The sequence below is a fragment of the Caretta caretta genome, chromosome 14, assembly GCF_965140235.1.
Source record: "Caretta caretta isolate rCarCar2 chromosome 14, rCarCar1.hap1, whole genome shotgun sequence".
Lineage (NCBI taxonomy): Eukaryota > Metazoa > Chordata > Testudines > Cheloniidae > Caretta > Caretta caretta.
In genome coordinates this window covers 35,684,016-35,710,494 of record NC_134219.1, presented here as the reverse complement: position 1 = coordinate 35,710,494, position 26,479 = coordinate 35,684,016, and the positions used below count along the sequence as shown (strand labels likewise).

The following is a 26,479-nucleotide window of genomic DNA, read 5'->3' as shown; positions in this document are numbered from 1 at the left end:
AATCCCCAGGGCTCTGACTCACTGCAGCAGAATTCTCCAGGCATCGTTTTCCCCACAGGTGAAACTCCACAATGACATTGAGCTTCTGAAGAAAGCGAGAGAGGAGATTTCAAAGCTGGAATCCAGAGAGCAAAATAAACCAAAAGAGTGGAAAGTAAGTGTCTGCGGTTTGGTTTAATCTCTCATTTCATTTAGGTGTTTTAAAGAATTTACGAGAGACTCTCGATAAAAATAGACAACACGAGCATAGCATTAAAACAAATAAACCCTGTTTATTATTATAATCAGACTTTAATTCCTGAAAATGTTTGGCCTGAGGAATATGGAGGGTAATGGAAGTGCAAAATTAGCAGATCTACATGGCACTTAACAATAATACATTGATTTACCCTGACTCAAAATGCAAATGAGGCCCAGATAAATCCATATTTTATTCATCTGTATTTCTATTGCAGAAGCCCCTTCTGGATCAAGGCCAGTAGGAAGGCAGAGGGCCAGACTCTTCCCTGTCTCACCCCTTGTGTCAGCATTTACAGCAGGGCCAAATCTGTGTAAAATGCCGCTGTTCTGATTTGGTCAATTTTACACTGACCCTGCTCACTGGGGTAGCCCTGCTCTCGCTCACACCAGCTTTACACTGCTATAGCCCCATTAGCATGGATAGGGTTACTCCTGATTTACACTGGGTCAATGAGAGGGGAATCAGCCCTAGTAAGTCTAGTGGAGTTATACACGTTTAGAGTCAGTGTTACTGCACCATACTTAAGGCTGAAACACCATTTCAGTTTAAAGCTGCCATTCAAAGTGCTCTACAACCCCAGGCATGCTCAGATTGGTTTGAAAATTGCTGTTTGTTGAGGGACCAGTGCAGAATACATGGGGCAAATTTAGGGGCATTTGATCAAGGGATTCTGGAGACTGCATCCCCAACACCATATGATGATCTGTTTTTTAGATGCTAATTCTTTCCCATCTTTCCTTTTATGGACATTTTCCATTTCCTGATGAATATCTAGTGTAATGAAAGGATGGGTAGTGGAGGTTGCTTTTTCCCAAATATGAGTTTTGGGTTGGTTGTCTCAAGTGGGGGCAGAGTTAAGGATGTAATTGTTACTTGAAGGTGACTCTGGCCCAGATCCACAAAGGGACTTAGGTGTTACAACACCAAAGCTTAAGACACCTGGAAAATCAGTGGCTTAGGGGCCTCAGCTCCCTGTACAATGAATGGGGGTAGGATGGTGCCTCTCTTATAACTTTTAGCCCAGTGGTTAGAGCATTCACGTGGGATGTGGGAGATTTTCCCCTTGGCCTGAGGGGCAGAAAGGATTGGAACAGGGGAATCTCACACTTCTCAAGAGAGTTGTGGGCAGAGTCGGGGGAAGGCAAGTCTCTTCTGTTGAAATTGTTCCACTGTGTGTAAATACTTATACAGTCACTGGGCCAGAGTGTAAAAGAGAATGGGTCTATAGCCCAGCTGTTGGGGTATCCACCTAGGAAGTGGGAGACGCAGAATCCGGTCCCCCTGCTTTACTGACTATTTACTCAGAAGTTATGGGCTTGATGCAGGAACCCCTTGGTGTAATTTTCTGTCCTGTGCCAGGCAGGGGGTCAGACTAGATGACCACAATGGTCCCTTCTGGCCTTAAAATATGAATCTCTGAATGTTCATTCAAATCTAATGTACTTCGCCCAAAATGGCCTTACACTTGATAATTCTGCGGATATTTATGGGTTTGTTTGTTCATTTTTATTCACTAAAGGAAAGAGTAAAGTGCCAGAAACAGCGAATCTTGTTTGAATTTGGGAAACTACAACTACTTCTGAATGAGGAAAAGAAACTCTCTCTCCAGGGACTGGCCGAGGAAGAGAGGGAGACTCTGAAGAAACTAAATGAGAATGTAACCAAACTCGCCCAGCAAAGCTCCTCTCTTCAGCAGCTGATCTCAGAGATGGAGGAGAAGTGCCAGCAACTGGCCACTGAGCTGCTGCAGGTGAGTTGTACAAAGTTCCCCTTTAGTTTCGATTTTCCACAGCCATGGAGACAAATACAGACTGTTCTCCCCCCCGCCCCCCCCATTATCATTATTATTACTGATTTACTATTTATTTACATAGTGCCACAGATTTATAGTATTACACACCATTATTAGCAATATTTAGGCCAAAATGTTCAAATTTGGCTCCCTATAGTTAGGGACCTAAGGGTAGAATGATCAAAAACACTAAGTGACTTAGGAGCCCACATCTCATTTTGAAGAATGACTTAGGGCCAGATTTTCAGAAGTATGTAGGTGCCTAGCGATGCAGATTGGCACCTTGTGAGGTTTTCAAAAGCATCAAATAAGTTAGGCACCTAGCTCCCATTGACTGGTTTTAATGTTCCTATCAGGGTAGCACCCACCAATTGCTGGATGCCTTCCAGTACCCAGAAAGACACAGCCCCGCCCCTAAAAACAGGGGTAGTCAATAGGCAGACTGTGGGCCAAATCTGGACTGCCAGATGCTTTTGAATAGCCCCGAAATATTTTATTTACTTATTATCATTATTGTTATTTTATTTATTTATTTTGGTTATTCTCTCTGGAGTCTGGACCTTTGACCAAGAAATTTGGACCTTTACAAACAATAATTGACTACCCTTGCCCTAAAAGATTAGCCAATCAACATTCCTAGGTTCTTACGTGGTGCCCATCACCATGGTATCAGAGCACCTCCCAACATCATCAAGTGTAGGCATCAAGATAAAGTTCTCTCTTTCCACCAGTCAGCAGAGCAGAACTTTGTTATTGGTAGGGCAGTTAGAAGACACATTTTCACAGTAAGGTCAGCACATTTTATCCAGTATTTGCAGCCTCTAGAGGCCAGTTTTACCATCACTTTTTGCACTACAGTTGCTATTTAACACCTGTATAAGCATGATTTAGACAGTGGCTTTTTCTAATCTTGTGATTTATTTTGGCAGCTCAGCACAGTAGCTGGAAAATCTGCACAATATTTTTGTGAAAATTAAATTTCTCTTATTGTTGTTTTCAAATAGTGAATACACCATTTAGTGACCCAGTGCACCCACAGTACCATTAGTGACTGATGAGTCATGCATCTGTCTGCACTTCTCTGGGGCTGGCGTTGTGCATGAGCACCATTGCAATCATACACCATTCAGTTATTATTACCTAATTATTACAAATCTCAATGTAACTCAGAGCAGCAGGTGTTTTCTGCAAAGTCTCAGGGAACAGAGAAAATTAACAAGCCGTTCTGTGAACAAGGGAGATGTCATGGTAGGGGTTTACTACAGACCACTTAACCAGGAAGAAGAGATGGATGAGGCATTTTTTTAAACAACTAACAAAATCATCCAAAGCACAGGACTTGGTGGTGATGGGGGACTTCAGCTACCCAGACATCTGTTGGGAAAACAACACAGCAGGGCACAGATTATCCAACAAGTTCTTGGAATGTATTGGAGACCATTTTTTATTTCAGAAGGTGGAGAAAGCTACTAAGTGGGAGGCTGTTCTAGATTTGATTTTGACAAACAGGGAGGAACTGGTTGAGAATTTGAAAGTGGAAGGCAGCTTGGGTGGAAGTGATCATGAAATGACAAGAGTTCATGATTCTAAGGAATGGTAGGAGGGAGACCAGCACAATAAAGACAATGGATTTCAAGAAGGCAGACTTTAGCAAACTCAGGGAGTTAGTAGGTAAGACCCCATGGGAAGCAAGTCTAAGAGGAAAAACAACTGAAGACGGTTGGAAGTTTTTCAAAGAGACATTATGAAGGACTCAAGAGCAAACTATCCCACTGCATAGGAAAGATAGGAAGTATGGCAAGAGACCACGCTGGCTTAACCAGGAGATCTTCAGTGATCTAAAAATCTAAAAAGAGTCCTACAAAAAGGGGAAACTAGGTCCAATTACAAAGGATGAATATAAACAAATAACACAAGTATGTAGGGACAAAATTAGAAAGGCCAAGGCACAAAACGAGATCAATTTAGCTAGAGACATAAAGGGTAACAAGAAAACATTCTACAAATACATTAGAAGCAAGAGGAAGACTAAGGACAGGGTAGGCCCATTACTCAATGAAGAGGGAAAAACAATAACAGAAAATGTGGAAATGGCAGAGGTGCTTAATGACTTCTTTGTTTTGGTTTTCACCAAGAAGGTTGGTGGTGATTGGACATCTAACATAGTGAATGCCAGAGAAAATGAGGTAGGATCAGAAGCTAAAATAGGGAAAGAACAAGTTAAAAATTAAATAGACAAGTTAGATATCTTCAAGTCACGAGGGCCTGATGAAATGCATCCTAGAATACTCAAGGAGCTTACTGAGTAGATATCTGAGCCATTAGCTATTATCTTTGAGAAGTCATAGAAGATGGGAGACATTCCAGAAGACTGCAAAAGGGCAAATACAGTGCCAATGTATAAAAAGGGAAATAAAGACAACACAGGGACTTACAAACCAGTCAGCTTAACTTCTGTACCTGGAAAGATAATGGAGCAAATAATTAAGGAATCAATTTGCAAACATCTAGAAGATAATAAGTTGATAAGTAACAGTCAGCATGGATTTGTCAAGAACAAATAGTGTCAAACCAACCTGATAGCTTTCTTTAACAGGGTAACAAGCCTTGTGGATGGGGGAAGCGGTAGATGTGGTATATCTAGACTTTAGTAAGACTTTTGTTATAGTCTTGCATGACCTTCTCATTAACAAACTAGTGAAATACAACCTAGGTGGAGTGACTATAAGGTGGGTGCATAACTGGTTTGATAACCATTTCAATTTATCAGTGGTTCACAGTCATGCTGGAAGGGCATAAAGAGTAGGGTTCCACAAGGATCAGTTTTGGGTTCTGTTCAATATCTTTATCAATGATTTAGATAATGGCATAGAAAGTACAGATGATAGCAAGCTGGGAGGGGTTGCAAGTGCTTTGGAGGATAGGATTAAAATTGAAAATGATCTGGGCAAACTGAAGAAAAGGTCTGAGCTAAATAGGATGAAATTCAATATGGGCAAATGCAAGGTACTCCACTTAGGAAGGAACAATCGGTTGCACACATACAAAATGAGACATGACTGCCTAGGAAGGAGTGGACCACAAGTTAAATATGAGTCAACAGTGTAACACTGTTGCAAAAAAAGCAAACATCATTCTGGGATGTATTACCAGGAGTGTTGTAAGTAAGAAACGAAAAGTAATTCTTCCACTTTACTCCACACTGATTAGGCCTCAACTGGAGTATTGTGTCCAGTTCTGGGCACCACATTTCAGGAAAGATGTGGACAAATTGGAAAAAGTCCAGAAAAGAGCAACAAAAATGATTAAAGGTTTAGAAAACATGACCTCTGAGTGAAGATTGAAAGAACTGGGTTTGTTTAGTCTGGAGAAGAGAAGACTGAGAGGGGACATGAGAACAGTTTTCAAGTACCTAAAAGGTTGTTACAAGGAGGAGGGAGAAAAATTATTCTCCTTAATCTCTGAGAATAGGACAAGATACTATGGGCTTAAATTGCAGCAAGGGAGGTTTAGGGTGGACATTAAGAAAAACTTTCTAATTGTCTGGGTAGTTAAACACTGGAATAAATTGCCAAGGGAGGTTGTGGAATCTTCATTATTGGAGATTTTTAAGAGCAGGTTAAACAAACACCTGTCAGGGATGGTCTAGATGGTGCTTGGTCCTGCCATGAGTGCAGGGGATTGAACTAGATGGCCGCTTGAGATCCCTTCCAGTCCTATGATTCTATTCTTCTAACAGCTGAACAGTACAACACTAACACTTCCTTATTTACTGTCTCCGTAGGATGTAAAGGGCACACTGGCCAGGTGAGATTCCATGTTCAGTTTACCATCAATTTATATCAAGCCCATTGCAAGGGTGCCTGTGCTGAGCGTCGATAACTGGACTGTGTTCTCCTTAGGAGTGAGCAGGTGAGGCTGCAGGGACCAGAGGTCAGTGCTGCTGAACTGAAGGATGCATACAGAGTCCCCAGCATGATGGAAGTGCTGAGGAAATTCACAGGTAAGTTAACACTAATGCAGCAGGGGCTCTGTAGGTTTTCCTATCTGCAACCTGAAAAGCACCCATGTTTCCCCATTCCTAAATCCAAGTGCCAGGTTCCTCTGGGCTCTTCCAGCCAAAGGTACTAAAAGTGCTATGATACATAGAGGCCAATACGTTAATACTGGGCCCCCTATGGAAAAGGGGCACTTACATTCAGGGACTCTGCCTTTGATAATTTAACACTGAAAAAGCCTGTGAAGTAAATGTACCAACTCCTGCAGTGACATTGGAACAATTTGTACAGTGGGGGTGCTCAGAGTCATTGAACCAAACTATACACCCTGTATATGATGGAAACCACTTCAAGCCAGGGGTTCCTGCCACACCCCCAGCACCTCTAGTTCCAGCACATCTGCATTGCTGGTAAAAATCCAATCACTGCTCGGTCCCCAGGGGCTGTGAACTGTTAGCATTACATATAATTCAGAAAGGGAACAACACTTGGCTCTTATATGGAGTTATTCAGCCACAACTTGCAAAGTGCTTTACAAGGAGGAAGTTTTCATTGTCCCACGTTCCAGAGGGGAAACTGAGGCACAAAGACTTGCCCAAGGTCAGACCAGAGCCAGGAACAGAACTAAGGTCTCCTAGTTTGTTGCCCCAGGCACTGGCCACTACTGCCTCCTATAGAAGCTGTAACGGTTGCCATATTCAGCATTGACAAGACATCTCAAAGTCACCAACATGTGCCATATAAGTGGCTGTCAGGAGTGGAGCAGATGGAACAGCTGGGGGCATTGTCCCAGGCCTGGCACTCCCAGCAAGAATGAGCAGCAGCCTGTGGCAGCTGCCTGCAGTACTGGAATAAACAGGCTGCTCAGACTCCTGCCTACAACACCAGCTGACTGCAGCAGTTCCGCTTTCCTAGCAGCCCCTGCCTGCCCCTGGAGACAGGATGTGAGAGGCCAGTGCCAGCTAGCCTGAGCCAAGGGTCACCCCTGCCTGTCCCCTCTCCTTTCCCCTGGCCTGAGGAGAACCCCAGACACCACAGAGGGGTCCGGGGAGGAGCCACCCCAGCTAAATGGTCCAGCTCTGAGACTTTTCACTACAGCTGGTCAAAAATGCTACGCCCCTTCTTCCAACACCAATGTCCTGTTCTGCCGTGAGTGTCGTCCCCCTGCCAGGCGATAGCAGATCGCAGAGCATTGCAGGTTGGCTTCCCAGTGCAGGAGAAATAAGTGACTTGGAGCCTGGGTCTATTCTGAGTGTCACTTGATTTTTTTCATTTTTACCAGATTTTTTGTTTTTTCAGTTAAACAAAACCTGAGAAAAAGTTGTTCATGTTTTCACTGAAAACTTTTGAAAGAAGGAAACAACAAAAAAAGAGTTAGCTTTTTATTTAACCAGTTCTCCTTTTGCCTTCCCCTTCATCCGTGTAACTGAGGCGGGAAGGAGGGAGACGGGATATTGGCGCGGAGGAACGCCTGAGGTCATAGTGAAGGATTTGCACTGGAGTGCAATGGTGGGAGTATGCCACTACACATGCTGGAGCTGTGAACGTGCTGCCCGGGATGTGCACATTAAGATTTGCTTCCCTTCAGAACCCTCCTCCGGGCATGCCCTTGTGTTCAGGGATTGGGTGGTTTGATGCTCCCCTGTCCAATTCAGCAGATGTCACCGTTCTGAGTGCGGTTTCTCTTTCTGGGAAGTGCCTTGGTTCTATGCATGAAAGTGGTGAAGTGGAACCCTCAATAACATTGTTATTCTCTTGGGATACTGCTAAGGAGGAGTTACAGCTGTTGCCTTAGAGGGGGGCCTGCTGCTCCCCATCCCATCCATCACACTGGGCTGCCCATCATGGTGGGGGCATTAAAAGTGGCACCTGAAGTAGTGCCAGGAACACGGGACTGTGAGCAAGTGGCAGCAGCATCAACTGCCCCCCACAGGATCCCTCACTGCTCCAGAATATTCTCGTGTGACCTGAGCCCCTTGTCCCTCCCGCCCACGCACCAAGATGAGCCTCCTGGGGCATATGCACCGACTCCATAAGTGCTCCGGGGCTGGAGCACCCATGGGGAAAAAATAGAGGGTGCTCAGCACCCATCGGCAGCCCCACGGATTAGCGTCTACCCCTTCTCCCCAGCCCCTCCCACCCACCGTGATCAGCTGTTCAGCTGGTGGTGTGCAGGAGGTGCTGGGTGGGAGGAGGAGGAGGAGCAGGGGTGGGAAGAGGTGGGCAGAGGGGGCGGACTGGGGGCAGGAAGAGGCAGGGCAGGGGTGAGAGCTTGGGGGAAAGGGTGGAGTGGGGGCAGGGCCTGGGGTGGAGCGGGGGTCAGGCACCCCCCAGGAACAGAGGAAGTTGGCATCTATGCCCTTGGGCCTGGGCATGGCTGAGCTCTGAGCCTGTCATGATCCTGAGCCTTTCTCCTTGGTTCTTCATTTAGGAAGGGGCCAGCCTCCTGCCACCCCCTGGAACCACATCCTGGGCACCCCCTCTGCCTGCCTGGTGCAAGCCCCTTCCCTTGCCCCCCTTTGGGTCCCCTGGTCCAAGCCCTTCCCCTCATCCCATCTCTGCCCCACTGGTGCCCACATCTCCACACCTCTCTGCCCCTCTAGAGCCGGCCCTTCTCCATATCCCACTTTCTACCCCCCTGTGCTCACCTGTTCCCCCACTCCCACCATGCCCCCTGGTGCCCGCCCTCTCCTCTCTCCCCTCCTTGCATCTGCCCCTCTGCTCAACCCTCCCCATCCCTTTTGATGCCTACCCCTTCCCCCGCTCCACCTCTGTCTTCCTGGCACCCACCCCTCATGCCCCTCTCCCCCTTGATAACTGACCTTTCCCTTGCTCCCTTATTGCCCCCTGGGGTCTGCCCCACCCCTTGCCTCCTCATTCCCCTCTGGCACCTGCCCTACCCCTCAGCCCTCTTTGTCCCCTTGTCACCTGTGCCTTCTCCCATCCCCTCCTTTTCCTCAGGTGCCCACCTGTCTGCTCACCCTCTGCAGCACCCTAGAACCTGCTCTTCCCTTCACACACCCCCGCCTCCTCCTCGTGCCCGTTTCTTCCCTTGGCCCCCCACTGCCCTTGTGTCCCGGAGTCCCCGGGTGATGCTCTGGAACTGCTCCCTACGAAGCCAGCCAGGACTCTGGGGAAGTCACCTTTCTGTGAGCAGACTGTCTTCAGGACACACAGCTCACACAACTGCCACCTTCCTGGGTCTGATCTCGGAGCATTCAGCATCCTCTGCCTCTCTGTGCGCTGCCCACAGCGAGTCCACCCAGGCGGGCTCCTGGGGAAGCCAGAGGGTCCTGCACCCCAACTTCGCACTCAGACGTGACTCTTAGTCAGCCAGTAAAACGGAAGGTTTATTAGACGACAGGAACATGGTCTAAAACAGAGCTAGTAGGTGCAGAGAACAGGACCCCTCAGCTGGGTCCATTTTGGGGGGCAGTGAGCCAGACAACCACGTCTGCCCTTCACTCCATGTCCCCAGCCAGCCCCAAACTGAAAACTCTCTCCAGCCCCTCCTCCTCTGGGCTTTGTCCCTTTCCTGGGCCAGGAGGTCACCTGATTCCTTTGTTCTCCAACCCTTTAGGTCTCACCTTGCAGGGGGGAAGGGCCCAGGCCATCAGTTTCCAGGAAACAGGGTGTCGGCCATTCTCTGTGTCCAAACCCCTGCACACACCTGCCCTCCAGAGCTCTGCAACGATCATACACCTTTATCCCACCACCTAGATACTTAAGAACTGCATAGGGGAAACTGAGGTACCCCCACAATATTCAGAGGAAACATTAAGAACAGTCCCGTTTCATCACATCTTGTGCCTGCTCCTCTCCTCTGCCCCTCCCCTGTGTCCCTCCACCCCCTCTGTTCCTGTCACCTGCCCCTCCCCTTTCCACTCACAGCATCAGCCTGCCCCCCCCCGCGCCCACTGGCACCTTCCCCCCTCCCCCCCCACCGCCCTTTCCCCCTCATTGTCTCCTCACAGGCAGACAGGCCCTGACTCCCCTCAGGCAATAACACTCCCACCCCTCAGCGATTAGACTGGACGCAGGTTAATTTCTCTTTGATCCCAGTGACCAGCCCCTGCCCCCGGTTCTGACTCTGTGACTCTCTCCCCAGTGGACGTGACTCTGGATCCAGACACGGCAAATCCCAACCTCGTCCTGTCTGAGGATCGGAAAAGTGTGAGACTCGGAGACAAACGACAGGATCTGCCCAACAATCCTGAGAGATTCGATACAGGCCCCAATGTCTTGGGTTCTGAGGGGTTCAAGGGTGGGAAGCGTTACTGGGAGGTGGAGGTGGGAGACAAGCCTGAGTGGGCTCTTGGGGTTTGCAGGGAATCTGTGAGCAGGAAGGGGAAGGTCTTCCTCTCCCCTGAGGATGGATACTGGGCTGTGTGGCTGAGGGGTAAGAAATATGAGGCTCTTACCGATCCCTTGAGCCTCCTCCCAGTGAGCATCAGGCCCAGCCGGGTGGGGATTTTCCTGGACTATGAGGCGGGTGAGGTCTCCTTTTACAATGTGACTGACAGGTCCCATCTCTTCACTTTCACTGGCACCTTCTCCGGGACGCTCTGCCCTTTTTTCTGTCCTGGTCTCAACACTGGGGGTGAAAACGCGGCTCCCCTGATCATCTGCCCGGTCCCAGCTCAGGCCGGAGGGAATCTCTGTCCCTGACAGTGACACCTGTAGCAGAGACTGGCCCCTCCCAGCGCTGACCAGCCCCCAAGTCTGTTCTCCTAGGGATGGTCTAAAGGGCATCATCTGCCTGCCCCCTCCACCCCCTTCTCTCTCAGTTCCCAGCACCAGGCCTGTGAGCTGGGGGAGGGGAGAGAGGCTGAGAAGGGGGTACAGGAAGTAGGCTGCAGGGGCAGAGAGGCATGGGTGCAATGTCAGGGGTGGCACAGTGGTGTGGGGAGGGGCCTGAAGCATCAGGAAGGGAAGAGCCCAGATCACAAGGGGAAGGGACGTAATTAGAGGGGGTGGGGAGACAGACCACATGTGGGACAATCCCCTGGTCTAAATGACAGCGGTGAGGAGAGGGGCCCAGTGTGTGTGAGGGGGCCAGTGAGCGCCTGGGGCATTTCCTGCCCTGGGGGAGTCTCTGCCCATGGAGGGGAGTGAAACGGCCACAGGGGGCAGCATGGGAGCAGAGGTGAGAGAACCGGGGCCCTGCTGCAGGGGCTGCTCTGTGCTGCAGACTCAGCAGTGTGGGGGGAGCTGGTCCCAGCTCGATGGAAGGAGGGGTGGGAAGTGGGGATTCATTAGCGGGGTCAGGGGTAGGGGAGTGAGAGCCCAGCCCCAGGGCTGTGTGAGCAGGCTGGGTACAGGCACCACTCATGGGAAGGATCCCAGGTAATTTCCCCCGCCCCCCCTGCATTTCCTTGCTCCACACACCCCTGCCCCTGGTGCAGTGTGTGACATGGCTCCCAGCATAGGATAATACTGGTAAGAAATACTGACAGACAGCTACTGGTTTTTGCTGCCCCTCACCTTTCCCCACCCCCTGGCCCAGGTGTAGCAGATGGTGGTGGAGAGGGATCATTCACTCGTCTCAGAATTTCTACCCCTGTGAAATCTCAACGTAAAATATGGAGCAAAAGAAAGAATTTAAAAAAAAAATTGTTCCAATTTAGGAAATGTCAGTACAGTAACAAGAATATTTTAATATCCTTTTCAACAGTATTTCCAAAACAAGCATCTAAACATATTTTTAGAAATAGAATTATTTACATTTATTTTGTGATTCTTCCCTGAAATCTCCATTAAAGATTAACTTCTCTCAATGGCATCATTTGTATTTAAAGAGTTTCATTTCAAGAAATGCAAAATATTTATCCTAACCAAATAATTATAAATTTTTCAGATGGGGTTGTTTAGTTACAATGTACATGAGTCTAAACATCACAGGTACACACATGTGCTGCTGCTCTCTCTCTCTCTCTCCTTACTGTCTTGACTGGATCCCTCTGGAAGGCAGGGCACATGCACCCACCTCCTGCAGGACTCACACTGCAACTTTGCAAAGTAATAGGTGAAAAAATGATGACACAGAATTAATTAACCAAATATTTCAATGAACTCACACAAGATTATATAATGATATTCCTAGAACTTCTGTTAAATTAATTCATGTGATTTGTAACTTTCTAGCTACATATAATCAGTAATTAAGATATGACTCTCCCTTTCTTGTTCTCCTTCTCACAAATGAACAAAACATGGTCCCCAACCTCAAATGTTAATTTCCTATATATAGAAATCTCTTCTACCAAATCCTTTCTCATTTGTTTCTCTTTAAAAATATTATTTGAAGCCAATGTACTGCCAGTGTCCACTGCTGATTTCATTGGTCTCTTTGTGTTCTTGGTTATCAGGACACAACAAATGTAGATTGATTCAGAAATAGAGAAGGGATTGTATTTCTTAACTGATTAATCACAAATTAACTTAACTGTATTAAAAAGACCCTGGCTCTTAAATATACTTACCATGCAATCCAGTGAAACTTAATGGGGAAACCTTTCTTCTCAGTCACACGTGATGCTTTTGTTGTCATGTGTGGTTTAGCGCACAAAGAAAATAAAGTTGTTCCAGGAAATTCAGCCCAATTGCTCTGGGTTCCATCCACCGCCTTCTGGAATGCTCTGTATAAATACTGATGGATTGGTCTAAATTTCTTGAAATCAGTGATTGAAACTAATTTCTTGAAGAGCTGGCTGAGCAGAGTATGAGGGGAGGCTCATCACATGGCATTGCTAGGACTACTTTCTGTTTTAAACCTGATACGGTATGAACATTTTCAATGTAATAATTCAGTTTTCAAGATTATTCATAATATGAAATTTATGGCAGAGCACCCTCCACTTACTTTGATTATTTGAAAATAAACACCTTTAAATTATCTTGTGATGGATTCATTTGGCTTTTCATCCAGTCTGCTGGTCTCTAGGTGGCCTAGGCTGGTGAAGCTCTTTGTTATTCCCAGTTTTTCACATCGAGAAAGATTAAACTGAAAATGCATTATTTTTCCATAATATTTCCTTCAGAAATACTGGTGTTCCTTTTCCTATTTCTCACTGAAATTGTGAGTAATTACTGGGGTTTCTTATCCAGTGTTATTGTGTTATTGCATGGGAAAATATGTGGGTAAGCTGGTTAATGTACAAAACAATTGTTGGTATCTGAGGAGACATAACAATGTGTTGTCACTAACAATGTACAGTACAAACTGTCCTGAGGACAATGGTGGCGATGTTCATTGATAAATATCTGACTGTGAATGGGCTCCCCCTTCAGCTCCTGGAGCCCCTGGCTGGCAGGCTTCTTTGGGAAGTAAGCAGCCAGCACAGACCACCAGGCTACCAGCACCACATGTCTTTATTACTCTTTATGCTCCAGGTACATCACAGCAAAGCAGGGCTGGAACACCCAAGGGAAAAAATTAACAGATGCTTAACACCCACCAGCAGCCAACCCCCCCATCCCTCTCTCCCTCCCTCCCCCCAGTGCCTCCCACTCACCGTGGATCAGCTGTTCTGCAGCATGCAGGAGGTGCTGTGAGGAAGGGGGAGGAGCAGGGACAGGATGTGCTCGGGGGAGGGGATGGAATTGGGTGGGAAGGGGGCGGAGCAGGGCTTTGTAGAAATGGGCAGAGTGAAGGTTGAGCACCCCCGAGCCAAGTTGGAACTGGCACCTGTGCCCTGGGGTGGAAGGGACTTGATGGCTGCATTCCTGCTCACACCTTTTCTTGTCTAGAGCAGACTTGCCTGCAGAGCAGACTCCATCTTGGCCACAAGGGCAACAAAGTTACACTGAAACCAGAGAACATGACCCAGAGCACTCAAAGGTCTCCTTTGAGACCTAAGAGGGACCCAAACCAAGCACAAACTGCCTGTTGGAACCAGGTGCATGATCACTGAAAGGGCCTTAAATGCCACATCGCTGGACAGTTTCCTGTCCCTGAAGAAGCCAAACCTATTTTAATCTACAGTCTGTGCACTGACAATTTCTGACTTACCCAGCAGGGCAGTGATAGAACTGGGAGTAGAATCCAGGTCTCCTGATTGTTAGTCCAGCCCCATAACCATTAGACCATGCTGACTCCAAGGGAGCAACTTCTCTTTACATCCCCCACCAAGTCTTTGGTGTCTCTGCTTCTCTCACCATCTCCCTCTGTGCCCCTGAAGCCACCATCCTTTCCACACCTCTATCTCCTGTCTTCATGTCTCTGCGCACTACCCGTGTCTGCTCATGTTCTTGGGCAAAGAGGTCATCACTGCCATTGCTACGCCCCTAGGCATGCAAGCGGCTGACTCCCTGCGTGCATTGTGTTCACAGCAGAAGGCTGCAGATAATTGTGTGAGGTTCAGAGAGGAGATGGGCAGACAAATAGTTCCTCTGAAGCTGCCTGGCAGCTGTCTCCCCACTCCCCAGCAGCAATGGGGGCTTCCTGCAGCCAGGGAAGGTATTTGAGGTTCCCCAGCCCCTGCTTCTCCTCTGCTCTGCCGTCCAGGAAAGACCAGGTCTCTCTGCAGCTGAAGTTCCCACCCCCCACTTTTCACATCACCATTTCCTCCAAGTCCTGGATCCATAGAGCTTGAACCCTATTTGCCAAGCTATCGCATGGCTCCCAGTCTTCTCCGTGTTGTCCAGTAGCACTTTCCCCTGTGTGACAGCTAGTCCGTGGGGTGCAGTCTGCGGGAGGCACCAGGACCCTGCAGTTACCAGCAACCGGGGCTGAAGTCATGGAGGGCTTTGGAAGTCACAGATTCTGTGACCTCTGTGACAAAATTGTAGCCTTACTCATGATCATATAATTAATGTAACTAAGCTTTCTCTCACCTGCCCTCTCAGCAACTACACACTGCAAACACTTCAAAGTATCCCCATTCCACCATAAAATATGTATAGAGGGGGGAGGAGCACTCAGGAATCACATAGAAACCATGTGGCCTAATGGCGAGACAACTGGACTGGGACTATTCCTGGCTCTGCCACTGGCCTGCTGGATGACCTTGAGCAAGTCACTTTACCACTCTGTGTCTCAGTTTCTCATCTGTAAAATGAGGATAATAATGTAAAGTTCTTTGGGATCTATTTATCAAAAGTGCTACATAATGGATACATATGTAATGGATACATAAAAGCTAGGTTTTTTGGTCATTACCTAGCCACAGAAGCAATGAACTGCATTCTGAAACGAGAACTACAGCTGCCTAAACAACCACTAACTCCTACAACAAACATTTCTCTTTCTGTTAAAAAAGCTCAGAAATTAAATGGCAAAAAAATTCATTAATGCAGAATTGAGGTTTAGCAGATTACTCTTGGGGGAATTCTGCACCACTGCGCAATACAAAATTTTAGCAGAATTAATGTTCTGCGCAGAATTTCCTTTTTCCCTTGCAGAAATGAGCTGAAGAAGTGCTGGCTTCCACTAGGGGCCACTGGACCTGGCAGAGCCCAGCTCCCCAGCTTGTAAAGGGAAGACACTGCCTGGGGGAGGGGGATGGAGCTGGAGGCTTCCTGGCAGGTGAAGTTCTCAGCACACCCTGAAGGAAGGAGGCGGCATGCAGGAAACTCCATAGAAACCCAGGACCCAGCATCAGCCTGTTTCTCCCTCTGGATCCCTGGACTCTTGGAGGCAAGGGGTGAGAGTGTCTGGACTGGTGGGGGTGGGCCTCCGGTTGGATTCTGGGGGTAGGGGATGTGGGTGTCTGGGATCGGGGGTGGGGGGCAGAGAAACAGGAACTGGATTGTCATGAGGGTTTCTTTAACTCTCTGCTCCTGTGGGAGTTTTTGTTGTTATCTGTGCTGTTACAGACATAGCTGCTGACAGGTATTTTGAAATAAATTACCAAAATAATTGAAATTGGCTTGATTATATAGTGTTATTTTGACAAATTAAATATGTAGAATTTTGCAGAATTTTAAAATATTGTGCACAGAATTTTTAAATTTTTGGTGCAGAATTCCCCCAGGAATACCAGCTGTACCTCAGCATCTTCCCGAAATTTGAGTTCAACAAAACTCAAACCTCTGAAATACAACAAATGAAGAGTTAAAATACACACCAATGCAACCTTAACTCTGCCCTCTTTAAGTGATGACCCAATAGTGCACATCCCTGCACTCTGCCTCTGTAGATAGTGCATGTCACTCAGGGAATAGGACACCTGACAACTGTAGCACAGAGTCAAGAAGTCAAGAAGAGTCAGAGAAAGAAGTCCAGAGGGAGGTTCCAGGCTCCCCAAAACTAGTGGAACAAATTATTAAACAATTATTTTAGCAGCATCTAGAGCATAATAGATTTATCAGGAAGAGCCAATAGGGATTTGTCAGGAACAAATCATACCAAACCAACCTAATTTCCTTTGTTACATGGTTACTGGCCTAATGGATACGGGGAAAGCTGTAGAATGGGATATGTCTTGATTTTAATAAATTTTTGACATTGTCTTACATGACTGAGGAAATATGGTCAAGATTAAATTATGATAAACTGGGGGTACAACTGGTTGAAAGAGGATAATCAAAGAGTAATTATTAATAGTTCACTGTCAAACTGGGAGGAAGTACCTAGGGGGTTTCACAGGGGTATGTCTTGGGTCCAGTACTATTCAACGTTTTCATTAATTACTTGGACAATGGAGTGGAGAGTACGCTTATGAAATTTGAAGATGACATCAAAATGGAAGGGGTTGCTAGCACTGTGAAGGACAGAACTAGAATTCAAAACCACCTTGATAAATTAGAGAATTCGCCTGAAATCAACAAGACGAAATTTAGTAAACACAAGTGTAAAGTGCTACACTTAAGAAGGAAAAATCAAATACATAACTATCAAATGGGGAATAACTGACTAGGCAGTAGTACTGCTGAACAGGATCCGGGGGTTATAGTGGATCCCCAATTGAATATGAATGAACAAATGTAATGCAGTTGCAAAAAAAAAAAAAAGGTTACTATCATACTGGGGTGTATTAACAGGACTGTCATATGTCCGTTGTCTCCTTTTACTTAGCACTGGTGAGGCCTCAGCTGGAGTACTCTGTCCAGTGCTGGGTGATACACTTTAAGAAAGATGAGGACAAATTGGAAGGAGCCCAGAGGAGAGCAACAAAAATGATCAAAGGTTTAGAAAACTTGATCTATGAGGAAAGGTTAAAAAAACTGGGCATGTTTAGTCCAGAGCAGGGGTGGGCAAACTTTTTGGCCTGAGGGCTGCATCGGGTCATGATGACTTTATTTTTGATGAAAAAAATACTTGGCCTGTTTTTGAGATGGGTCCAGGAAAAAAGGAAAAATACAATTTTACCATTTTTTTAAAAAGTTTGGGTTTTGTTGAAAGACTGATGTGACTTGATTACACTTAGAAGGACCTTTAGCGAGAGACAATAATGAGTGCCAAAGGGAAATTCAGTTTAGTGGATAAAGGCGTAACATCAGCCAATAGCTGGCAGCTGAAGATGGTGAAATCAGATGAGAAATTAGGCATAAATTTTTAATAGTGAAGGTGATCAACCACTGCAACAAATTAACAATGGAAGTGGTGGACTCTCCATCTCTTGATGTCTTCAGATCAACACGGGATGACTTAATAGAAAATATGCTTTAGCCAAATACAGGTTATTGGGGTCAGGATAGGGTAACTGGATTATATTTAAGGGCCTATCACATACACAAGGTCAGACTGGATGATCTAATGGTCCCTTCTGGCATTAAACTCCATGAAACAATGAAATTTAGGATCTCATCCCTCAAACACTCACACCTGTGTTTAATATGAAGTATCTGAGTGGGTCCATTGGCTTCATTTAATCTCTGTTACTGAGAGGGTTTAAAAAAGTCTCTGAGGGTTTAGTGCTGGAGGGAAGGACTGGGTCTGTGCTATAATAAAATGATGGAAAGCCAGGATCTTTACATGCAGGAGCCGAAATGTAGACACCTAAATCCATATTCAGGTGCTTGAATAAGTGTTGGACACTCAGAACTGAACCACATTGTTGCAGGCTAACCCAGTGCTGAAACTCTGTCCTCTTACTGAGAGATCGGAACAGGGAATTGGGTCTGAACTAGTTTGTTGTTTTTTAATATCATGTCTCTAGCATTTCCCCAGAACAGCAGAGCCTAGAACACCTGTCTGCAGGGAAAGAACCAGGGAGGAACTGGGCTGCAACTAAAGCCCCTTCCGAAATCTCCCCAGACGCTCTTCTCACCCTGACAGGCTGCAGAATAACATCCACATTTTGCTTCAGGACCTCACATCCCCTGAAGAGACAGGGAAGGGAAATGGCTGCAGAGGAGCCGGTGACTTTTGAGGAGGTGGCTGTGTATTTCACCAAGGGGGAATGGACTCTGCTGGACCCCGGTCAGAGAGCCCTCTACAGGGACGCCATGCTGGAGAATTCTGAGATTGTGACCTCACTGAGTAAGGATTCCTGTCCCCATGGGTATTAGAAGTTTAGAATGAGGGGGCGGGGGGTCTCGGAAGCACCTGGGTTAGCTTCTGTGCAGGATTCTTCACTGGTCCCCCAGAATCGGGGATGTTGGGTCTACAAATTTACCCTAATTGTGAGCTCAGCCGTGAAAAGTGAGTGACAGTTTATAGTCCCACAAGAGCCTATAACAACAAATGGGGATGGGAAAGGGAGACAGAAAGACTGTCCAAAGACTGAATTGATCCAAACAAAAAGGCCTATTGATATAATTCAAGAACCACATTAAGATCATGCCTGGTAAACGAGACAGTGTGAGACCAAAAATCAATGAACTAAAATTAGTGTGTCCGAAATTAGGCCAAATTGGTGGACAAAATAATGGGGACAGTCTATTCCGCCCACCTCTTCCTTCTGGGGTCCTTAAAGATAGAGACTCTGAGGTAAAAAATTGGCCATTGGAGTGAGCTTCACTGTCATGGCTGCCACCCCCATCATTTCCCAGGACCCTGGACTTTATTCTAGTCCTAAAAAATGTCCTGACCACACTGGGCCAGAGAGAGGGAGCCAAATGGCATTGCCACCGGGGTGGTGGACCCTTCCCAAAAGGGGGGGAAGCAAGGGCCCCCACCCCCTCTGTGGCCCCACGACTTCTACCCAAGGCTCTGCCCCTGGCAAAGCCGGAAACCGCAGCGAGCCAGAAGCCGCAGACCCTACACCTAAATAATAAATAAATCAATAAATAAAATAATAAACTGGCCATCCGGATGTTTAGACTTGAAATTAGATGAAGGTTTCTAACCATCAGAGGATTGAAGTTCTGGAATAGCCTTCCAAGGGGAGCAGTGGAGGCAAAAGACATATCTGGCTTCAAGACTAAGCTTGATAAGTTTATGGAGGGGATGGTATGATGGGATAGCCTAATTTTGGAAATTTATTGATCTTAGACTATTAGCAGTAAATATGCCCAATGGCCTGTGATGGGACACTAGATAGGGTGGGATCTGAGTTACTACAGAGAATTCTTTCCTGGGTGTCTGGCTGGTGAGTCTTGCCCACATACTCAGGGTTTAGCTGATCGCTATATTTGGGGTCAGGAAGGAATTTTCCTCCAGGGCAAATTGGCAGAGGCCCTGGGGATTTTTCGTCTTCCTCTGCAGTGTGGGGCACGGCTCACTTGCTGGAGGATTCTCTGCATCCTGAAGTCTTTAAACCATGAGTTGAGGACTTCAATAGCTCAGACATAGGTTAGGGGTTTGTTACAGGAGTGGGTGGGTGAGATTCTGTGGCCTGCATTGTGCAGGAGGTCAGACTAGACGATCATAATGGTCCCTTCTGACCTTAAAGTCTATGAGTCCACCTGCCCAGGGGGAGTGGGGTGGGCCAAGAGCAGGCCCCAGCCCATGTCCCCACCCCGTGGGCCCCCCACCCAGGGCAGAAGGGTCCGTGGCTCCCTACAGCTGCCTGGACGGCTCTTACCTGATCCAGCTCCAGCCAGGGGATGGGCCCTGGAGCTGCAGCCCAGCTATGGTACGAACCACACAGGGAGCCACGGACCTTCCATCCACCCTGGGCGGGAAGCCCGGGGGGCGGGGACACGGGCCAGGGCTGTTCTCAGTTCCCCACCCTACCCCCTGCCAGGCAGGTGGAGGGTCCACGGCTCCCAGTAGATACATGGTGGGCCCTGACTGCAACTGGAGATTTAAAAACCCAAATTTTGGTCGCTGTGTTTGAAAATCTTGGCTGAACCATTTTCCCATCCTGGCAGAATCTCTAGAGCATTTGTCTGCAGGGAAAGAACCTGGGGAGAATCAGGACATTAATTGGATTAAAGCCCCTTCTGAAACATCCCCCATTGCCCTTCTCACCTTGACAGGCTGCAGAATCACATCCATGTTTCACTGGAGATCATCCCATATTCCCAGGGGACAGGGCTGGGAAATGGCTGCAGGGGAGCCGGTGACCTTCGAGGAGGTGGAAGAATTTCACGGAAGAAGAATGGGCCCTGATGGATCCAGGTCAGAGAGCCCTCTTCAGGGTCATCATGTGGGAGAATTTTGAGAGTGTGACCTCACTGGGTAAGGATTCCTGTCCCCTCAGGTGTTAGAAGCCGGCCTCTGACCCCGCTGCTGTCTCAGGGATGGACAACTGTCTCATGACTCAACTCTGCCAAAGTCCCCAGGGACAAGATTTTCATATGTGCTTCACCTTCATGTGGCCAGTATTCTGCCTTGGCCAGCTGAGTTAGCGGGAGGCCCCAGATGGCTAGTGCATCGGAGTTCAAAGTGCTGTCCAGAGTGGTCACATTGGAGCACTCTTGGATAGCTCTCGGAGGCCAATACCATCAATTTGCGTCCACATTACCCCAAATTCGACACAGCAAGGTTGATTTTAGCACTGCTCCCCTCGCCAGGGAGGAGTACAGAGGTTGATTTTGAGAGCCCTTTAAGTCGACGGAACAGGGTTGGTTGTATGGACGTATCCATTTTAAAATAGACCTAACACAGCCAAATTCAGCCTAACCCCATAGTGTAGACCAGGGCTAAATTATTTGTCTTAGGGTAAAACCCAAGAAGGAACTTAGATGGTATGATGCTGAGCGTTACAGGACCCACACTGTGATCCACCAACCTGAGTTAGGTGCCAGATGTTCCTATACAATCAGTGGGGAAAGCTAGGCACCTAAAACTGTGATCCAACAAAACCAGCTTTCTAAGCAAGGACCTGCCTAGCAATCAATGGAAGATACCAACTAGCCAGATGTGTCCTAAGTCCAGGCTGCAGGAAGGAGCCTAGCTCTGCTTAGCGATTCAGGAATGGGAACCTGCCTTGGGAGATGGCTTAGGTTCCTAAGGCGTTTCTTGCAGGAATGAGCTAGGTGCTTGCCTTACTCCCCACAAAATGGTTGGAGGAGAAGATGGTGATGCCTCTCTTATAACTTTCACCATGGTGTTTTCAGCAGTCATCTGGGACAGAGGCTGATTTAAGCAATAGGTTACATACCACAGTTAGTAGTTCTGTAATTTCATATCTGAGTTCCTTCAGAACTCTGGGGTGAATCCCATCTGGCCCTGGTGACTTATTACTGTTCAATTTATCAATTTGGTCCAAAACATCCTCTGATGATACCTCAATCTGGGGCAGTTCCTCAAATGGAGATATGAACTCGGCATATACTTCACTGGAGGTCTGAGCTCTGCAGGCTGCCTTAAACAATGGCTTCCCAGTCATCTCAGTGGGGTGTTAACCCCACAGGCTGTCTGAGGGCAATGGAAATACCACAGCAGGGTGGGGTTCTTGAGCCTCCATGGGGACTGCATGGGTGACTGAGGGCTCAGTCTGGCCCATACTTTGTAACTCTGTAAATCCATTAGATACACAAATTGCTGTGGATTCTCTGACCCATAATGAGTCTGAAGTGGGGATGGGGATCCTGTGCAACTGAGATTCTTGGTCCTTTGTGAATTTTTGTTATTAAAGAACAAAATGAGGAGAAAAAGAGAGAAGATGGAATAAAAATTTGAGAAAGTGCATCAGCTCCCGAGAGAGGAAGACCAGCTGCTTCTGCAGAGACTGGAGGAGGAGGAGGAGAGGGGAACTTCACAGAGACTATGGAGAAAAGTAACTAAACTGTCTCAGCAAAGGTCCTCTCTGCAGAAGCTGAAATAGAGGATAAGAGATAGAGGCAAAGTGTCAGCAACTGACTGCTGAGCAGCTGAAGAGGAGATGACATCAAAGATCTCCCCCTCCTCTACCCATTCCCCATCTCTGCATCAAGGCTTATGGCCAATGCTCCTGTTGTTGATTAAATTGAATTTAGCCTCCCCCTTTATCCCCATCCCATGTGAGGGGCCCTCATGCTGCAGGGAAGTGATGTCTGGCAGGTTAAAACTCAGGCTGCTCACAAAGCAAATATTGTGAGGTCTTGGAGTTACTATGATGCAGGTTATTAGTTCTTCCCCATCTCTCCTCCATCTTGGACTTGCAGAAAACCCAGGCCAGGTACCTCTCCATGTCATTCATCTGGGTGGCTCTGTAGAACCCAACACTATGTTCTTTGTCATGGGAAACAGTCTCACAAGAGATATGATGACTGGTTCAAGCACAAACCCTGTCAAAACAGCAAAAAACTGGGGCACAGACAAAATGTGCAGGTTAGTGAAAGAACCACTTCATGAGGGTAATCCAGAGGGTTTAAGATAAACCAGCTTGCAGGTGACAACATGGAGTCCACGGAGGAGGGTCTGTCTTCACTGCGGAGCTAACTCCAGTTATCTACTTGTGGCCACATTGAAATAACACGCAAGTTATAGTGTCCACACTGGCACTGTTCCCACTTTGCATGTCACTATGACTTCTGGTGGCAGATCCCATGACTCTCAGTACTACAGAATGATGAGTTGCTTTCCAGTTCAGGATTTTGTGTGTGGATGGACGGATCTTGAGTTAGGGTAACACTCAGGTTATAACTAGAGCCAAGCCAAGTTGTGAGAGTGTAATAACTTCTCAAGAACTGTTGAACTTAGAAGAAGATCGAGTATTATTTGGATTCCTTTACAAGCAAAAGTCAGACTTAAAATGGAGCTGGATAAAGATTCCACTGTGTTTCTAACTTCACAACAGGGCAATCAGAGGTTACTTAAAACACTGAGGTTGCAGCAAACCTCAGTGCTACTAAAAACATACAGGGGAAATCTGTGGTCCCCTGGGTTTGTTACAGTGTGGGAGGTAACATCTAACAAAACAGCATATGCTAAACATCTGTGTTGTGAAACGAACAGGTCAGATATTAAATGACAGAGAGATTCAGCTAGACCAGCAAAACAGCAGATCCCTGAAGTTAAATAAATGATGGACTCCAGTACAAAACAAATTAGCTAAACTTTTGGACAAGGAACTTTCAATGAACATGTCCTCAGGAAGACACCTAAACAGCCGCTAAGCACAAGTTCAGCAGGATGTTCTACCCCAGTGACAACCATTGAAAATGTCGCACCTACAACCCAACCACAGACAGTGACTCATGACAGCACCAACGAGCCTCATGTCTTTGCTTCTACTACAAGTGACCCTAGCAGCATGGAGCAGATTGACTTGGAAAGTCAATCTGTCCAGGTCCATTCACTGCACCCCGGGCAGATTGACTTTCCTGGGAGAAGGTGAGGAGCAGGGAGAGAAAAAGCCAGTTCCTGCCTCTGCCTAGTCTCTGCGCTGCTGGGGGGATGCACTGCCCTGGGAACAGTGTCGGGGGGGAAGGGTGGACGGAAGATTCCCCAAAGTGGCTCCTTTGAATCTACTCCTTTCTAATATTTGGTTCAGAGACACTGTTATTGGGAAATTAACAACATCTCAGTGGGTTTGGTACCTGGTGTGTAGTGTGCTGGATATTTAATCACAGTACTTTTGATAATAATGGATTGGTAAGGGTTTTTTTTTTTAAATGTCCTTTTAAATTGAAGAGGGAGGGGTATGTAGTGTGCAAGAATTGGGTAGTTTCCCTTGAAATAATTTGCGAGCCCTTTGGTGACACACTTTGTGTTCTATGTTTTAAAGAAGCTGCTGTCAGAAACCACCCACCTGCATCAGTGTATGTACCTGGCTCAGCCTTGCATGTCTGTGTATAGAGGAGAACCTCAGAGTTACGAACACCAGAGTTACAAACTGACCGGTCAACCACACACCTCATTTGGAACCAGAAGTACACAATCAGGCAGCAGTAGAGACAAGAAAGAAAGAAAGAAAGACTAATACAGTGCAGTATAAACATAAATACTAAAAAAAAATTAAGGGAAAGCAGCATTTTCCTTCTGCATAATAAAATTTCAAAGCTGTTTTAAGTCAATGTTCAGTTGTAAACGTTTGAAAGAACCATAAGGTTTTGTTCAGTTGTGAACATTTCAGAGTTACAAACAACCTGCATTCCTGACTGTTCATAACTCTGGGGTTCTACTGTAGTTACTTGTTCCCCCCCCCCCACCCCCAACTGTTCCTCAGACGTTCTTGTTAAACCCTGGATTTGTGCTGGAAATGGCCCACCTTGATTATCATACACATTGTAAGGAGAGTGATCACTTTAGATAAGCTATTACCAGCAGGAGAGTGGGGTGGGGGGAGAGAAAACCCTTTGTAGTGATAAACACCCATTTTTTCATGGTCTGTGTGTATAAAAACATCCTCACTGTATTTTCCACTTTATGCACCCGATGAAGTGAGCTGTAGCTCAGGAAAGCTCATGCTCAAATAAATTGGTTAGTCTCTAAGGTGCCACAAGTACTCCTGTTCTTTTTAGTAAACACAGTTATTTGGGAGCCAGCTGTGCCCCTGCGGCTTCTCCATACTGAATTTTTGGGTGAAGAGCAAAAGACATAACTGAATATTTTTCATTTCCTATTTTTCTCTCCTGTATTTATTTCCCCCTCCACATCCAGACCGCACCCCCCCCCCCCACCTGACAATGGTTTTCCTGAGCTGTCGGCACTGCTGCCATTGCTCTTCTCTATCCCCCCTGGGGGCGGAGGGGGGGGCAATGTTATTCTGCAGCCTGTGGGGGCGAGAAGGGCGATGGGGGGAGTTTCAGGAGGGGCTTTGGTCCATTTCACACCTTGATTCCCTCCAGCTGCTTTCTCTGCAGACAGATGCTCCAGACTCTGCAGTGCTGGAAGAACCCTTGGTCACCTTATTGCAGCCCCGATCCACCCACTCCCACCAGGACTAAACCCCAAAAGCCATTTTTTAACCCTGGCAAGTAACAGTCCCTGAAGTTACCAAATGCTAGAAAAGAGCAGAATCGAAGGAGCCGCTCTGGGGGTCGGGGGGTCCCCTGACACGATCCCCAGGGCAGCGCATCCCCCCAGCAGCGCGGGGACCAGGCAGAGGCAGGAACTGGCTTTTCTTCTCCCTGCTTCTCCCCAGGGAAGTCAATCTGCCCGGGGTGCTGCAGGGAATGGGGCTGGGCAGGGCTGGGAGCCGGGAACCTCCCTCCCCAGATTGCTCCTGCTGCCCCTGCCAGTCTCTGCTCCTGTCTCCCTCCTGCTCCGTCCCCTCGGGCTGGGAGACTCGGTCCCTGGCCCCGGCCGGTCGCTCTCCCGGCGCTGGCTCGGCTCCTGCAGGCGCTCAGGGGGGCAGAGCTGGGGGGGGGGGGCAGGGTCAGGGAGGGCGGCAGCTCCGGGACTCGCAGACCCCCGCCCCCCCGGGAGCAGAGCTGGGGCGAGGTGGGGCCGTTGGTGCAGAGTCACTTTCCTGCCCGGCCCCGGCCCCGGCCCTTCCCCCGGGTCTCTCCCCTCACCTGCAGGCTCCGGCTCAGGGGCTGGTGTCGGCAGAGCCCGGGGCTGCCCCAGGGGCTGGTTCCAGCCCCCGGAGAAAGCCCCCCGGCTGGGCACAGGGGGGCGCTGGGGAAGGGCGCTCCCCGCACAGACCCCGCTGGGCAGCGGCGGCGGCTCCGCCCGGGCTCCCAAATCACCTGGAACCACGGAGGCAGCAGGAGCAGCGCCACCCTCTGAGCTGCCTGATTCAGGAAACTCAAATTGCAAATGCCCCCTGGCTTCATGGACAGAGTTAAAGGGCCAGCGCAGCCCGCCCGTCCTCAGCCCCCGCACCACCCAGGGCCCCCTGGTGGCAGGAGCTGATGAATCCTGCCCCCCTTCTGTGCTCTGCTCTGGGGATGAAAACGCGGCCCAGGAGGCATCCACCCAGAATCTTTTCCCAACCCTGGAAATGTGTCCCACAGAACAACAGCCCCTGCTGCCCGCCACAGCTGTCTCTCAGCTCATCCAGAGCCATAGCTCTCTGGTCCCCGGAGCATCGCCCCAGGCTCCTGCTTCCCCCCCAGACTGCTAGGAGAAGGGAAGCAAACACTTACTCACCAGACACCCTGCAAAGGGCACCCCGATTGACAGGGCACCTTCAGCAGGGGCTGGCGGATAGATGGCTCTGACCCACCCTCTCTGAGCTTTCAATTCCTTCTTGGGACTCTAAATCATCATGCCCCTGGCAGAGCTCTGGGAGACAAAGACTTCAC

The 26,479-nt window shown here is 47.9% G+C and overlaps 1 pseudogene; it reads left to right on the top strand.

The window, feature by feature from the left end:
* The window catches only part of LOC125621791 (E3 ubiquitin-protein ligase TRIM21-like), a 37,606-nt pseudogene extending 26,374 nt beyond the window's left edge, over nt 1–11,232 (top strand).
* The last annotated feature ends 15,247 nt before the right edge of the window (nt 11,233–26,479 follow it).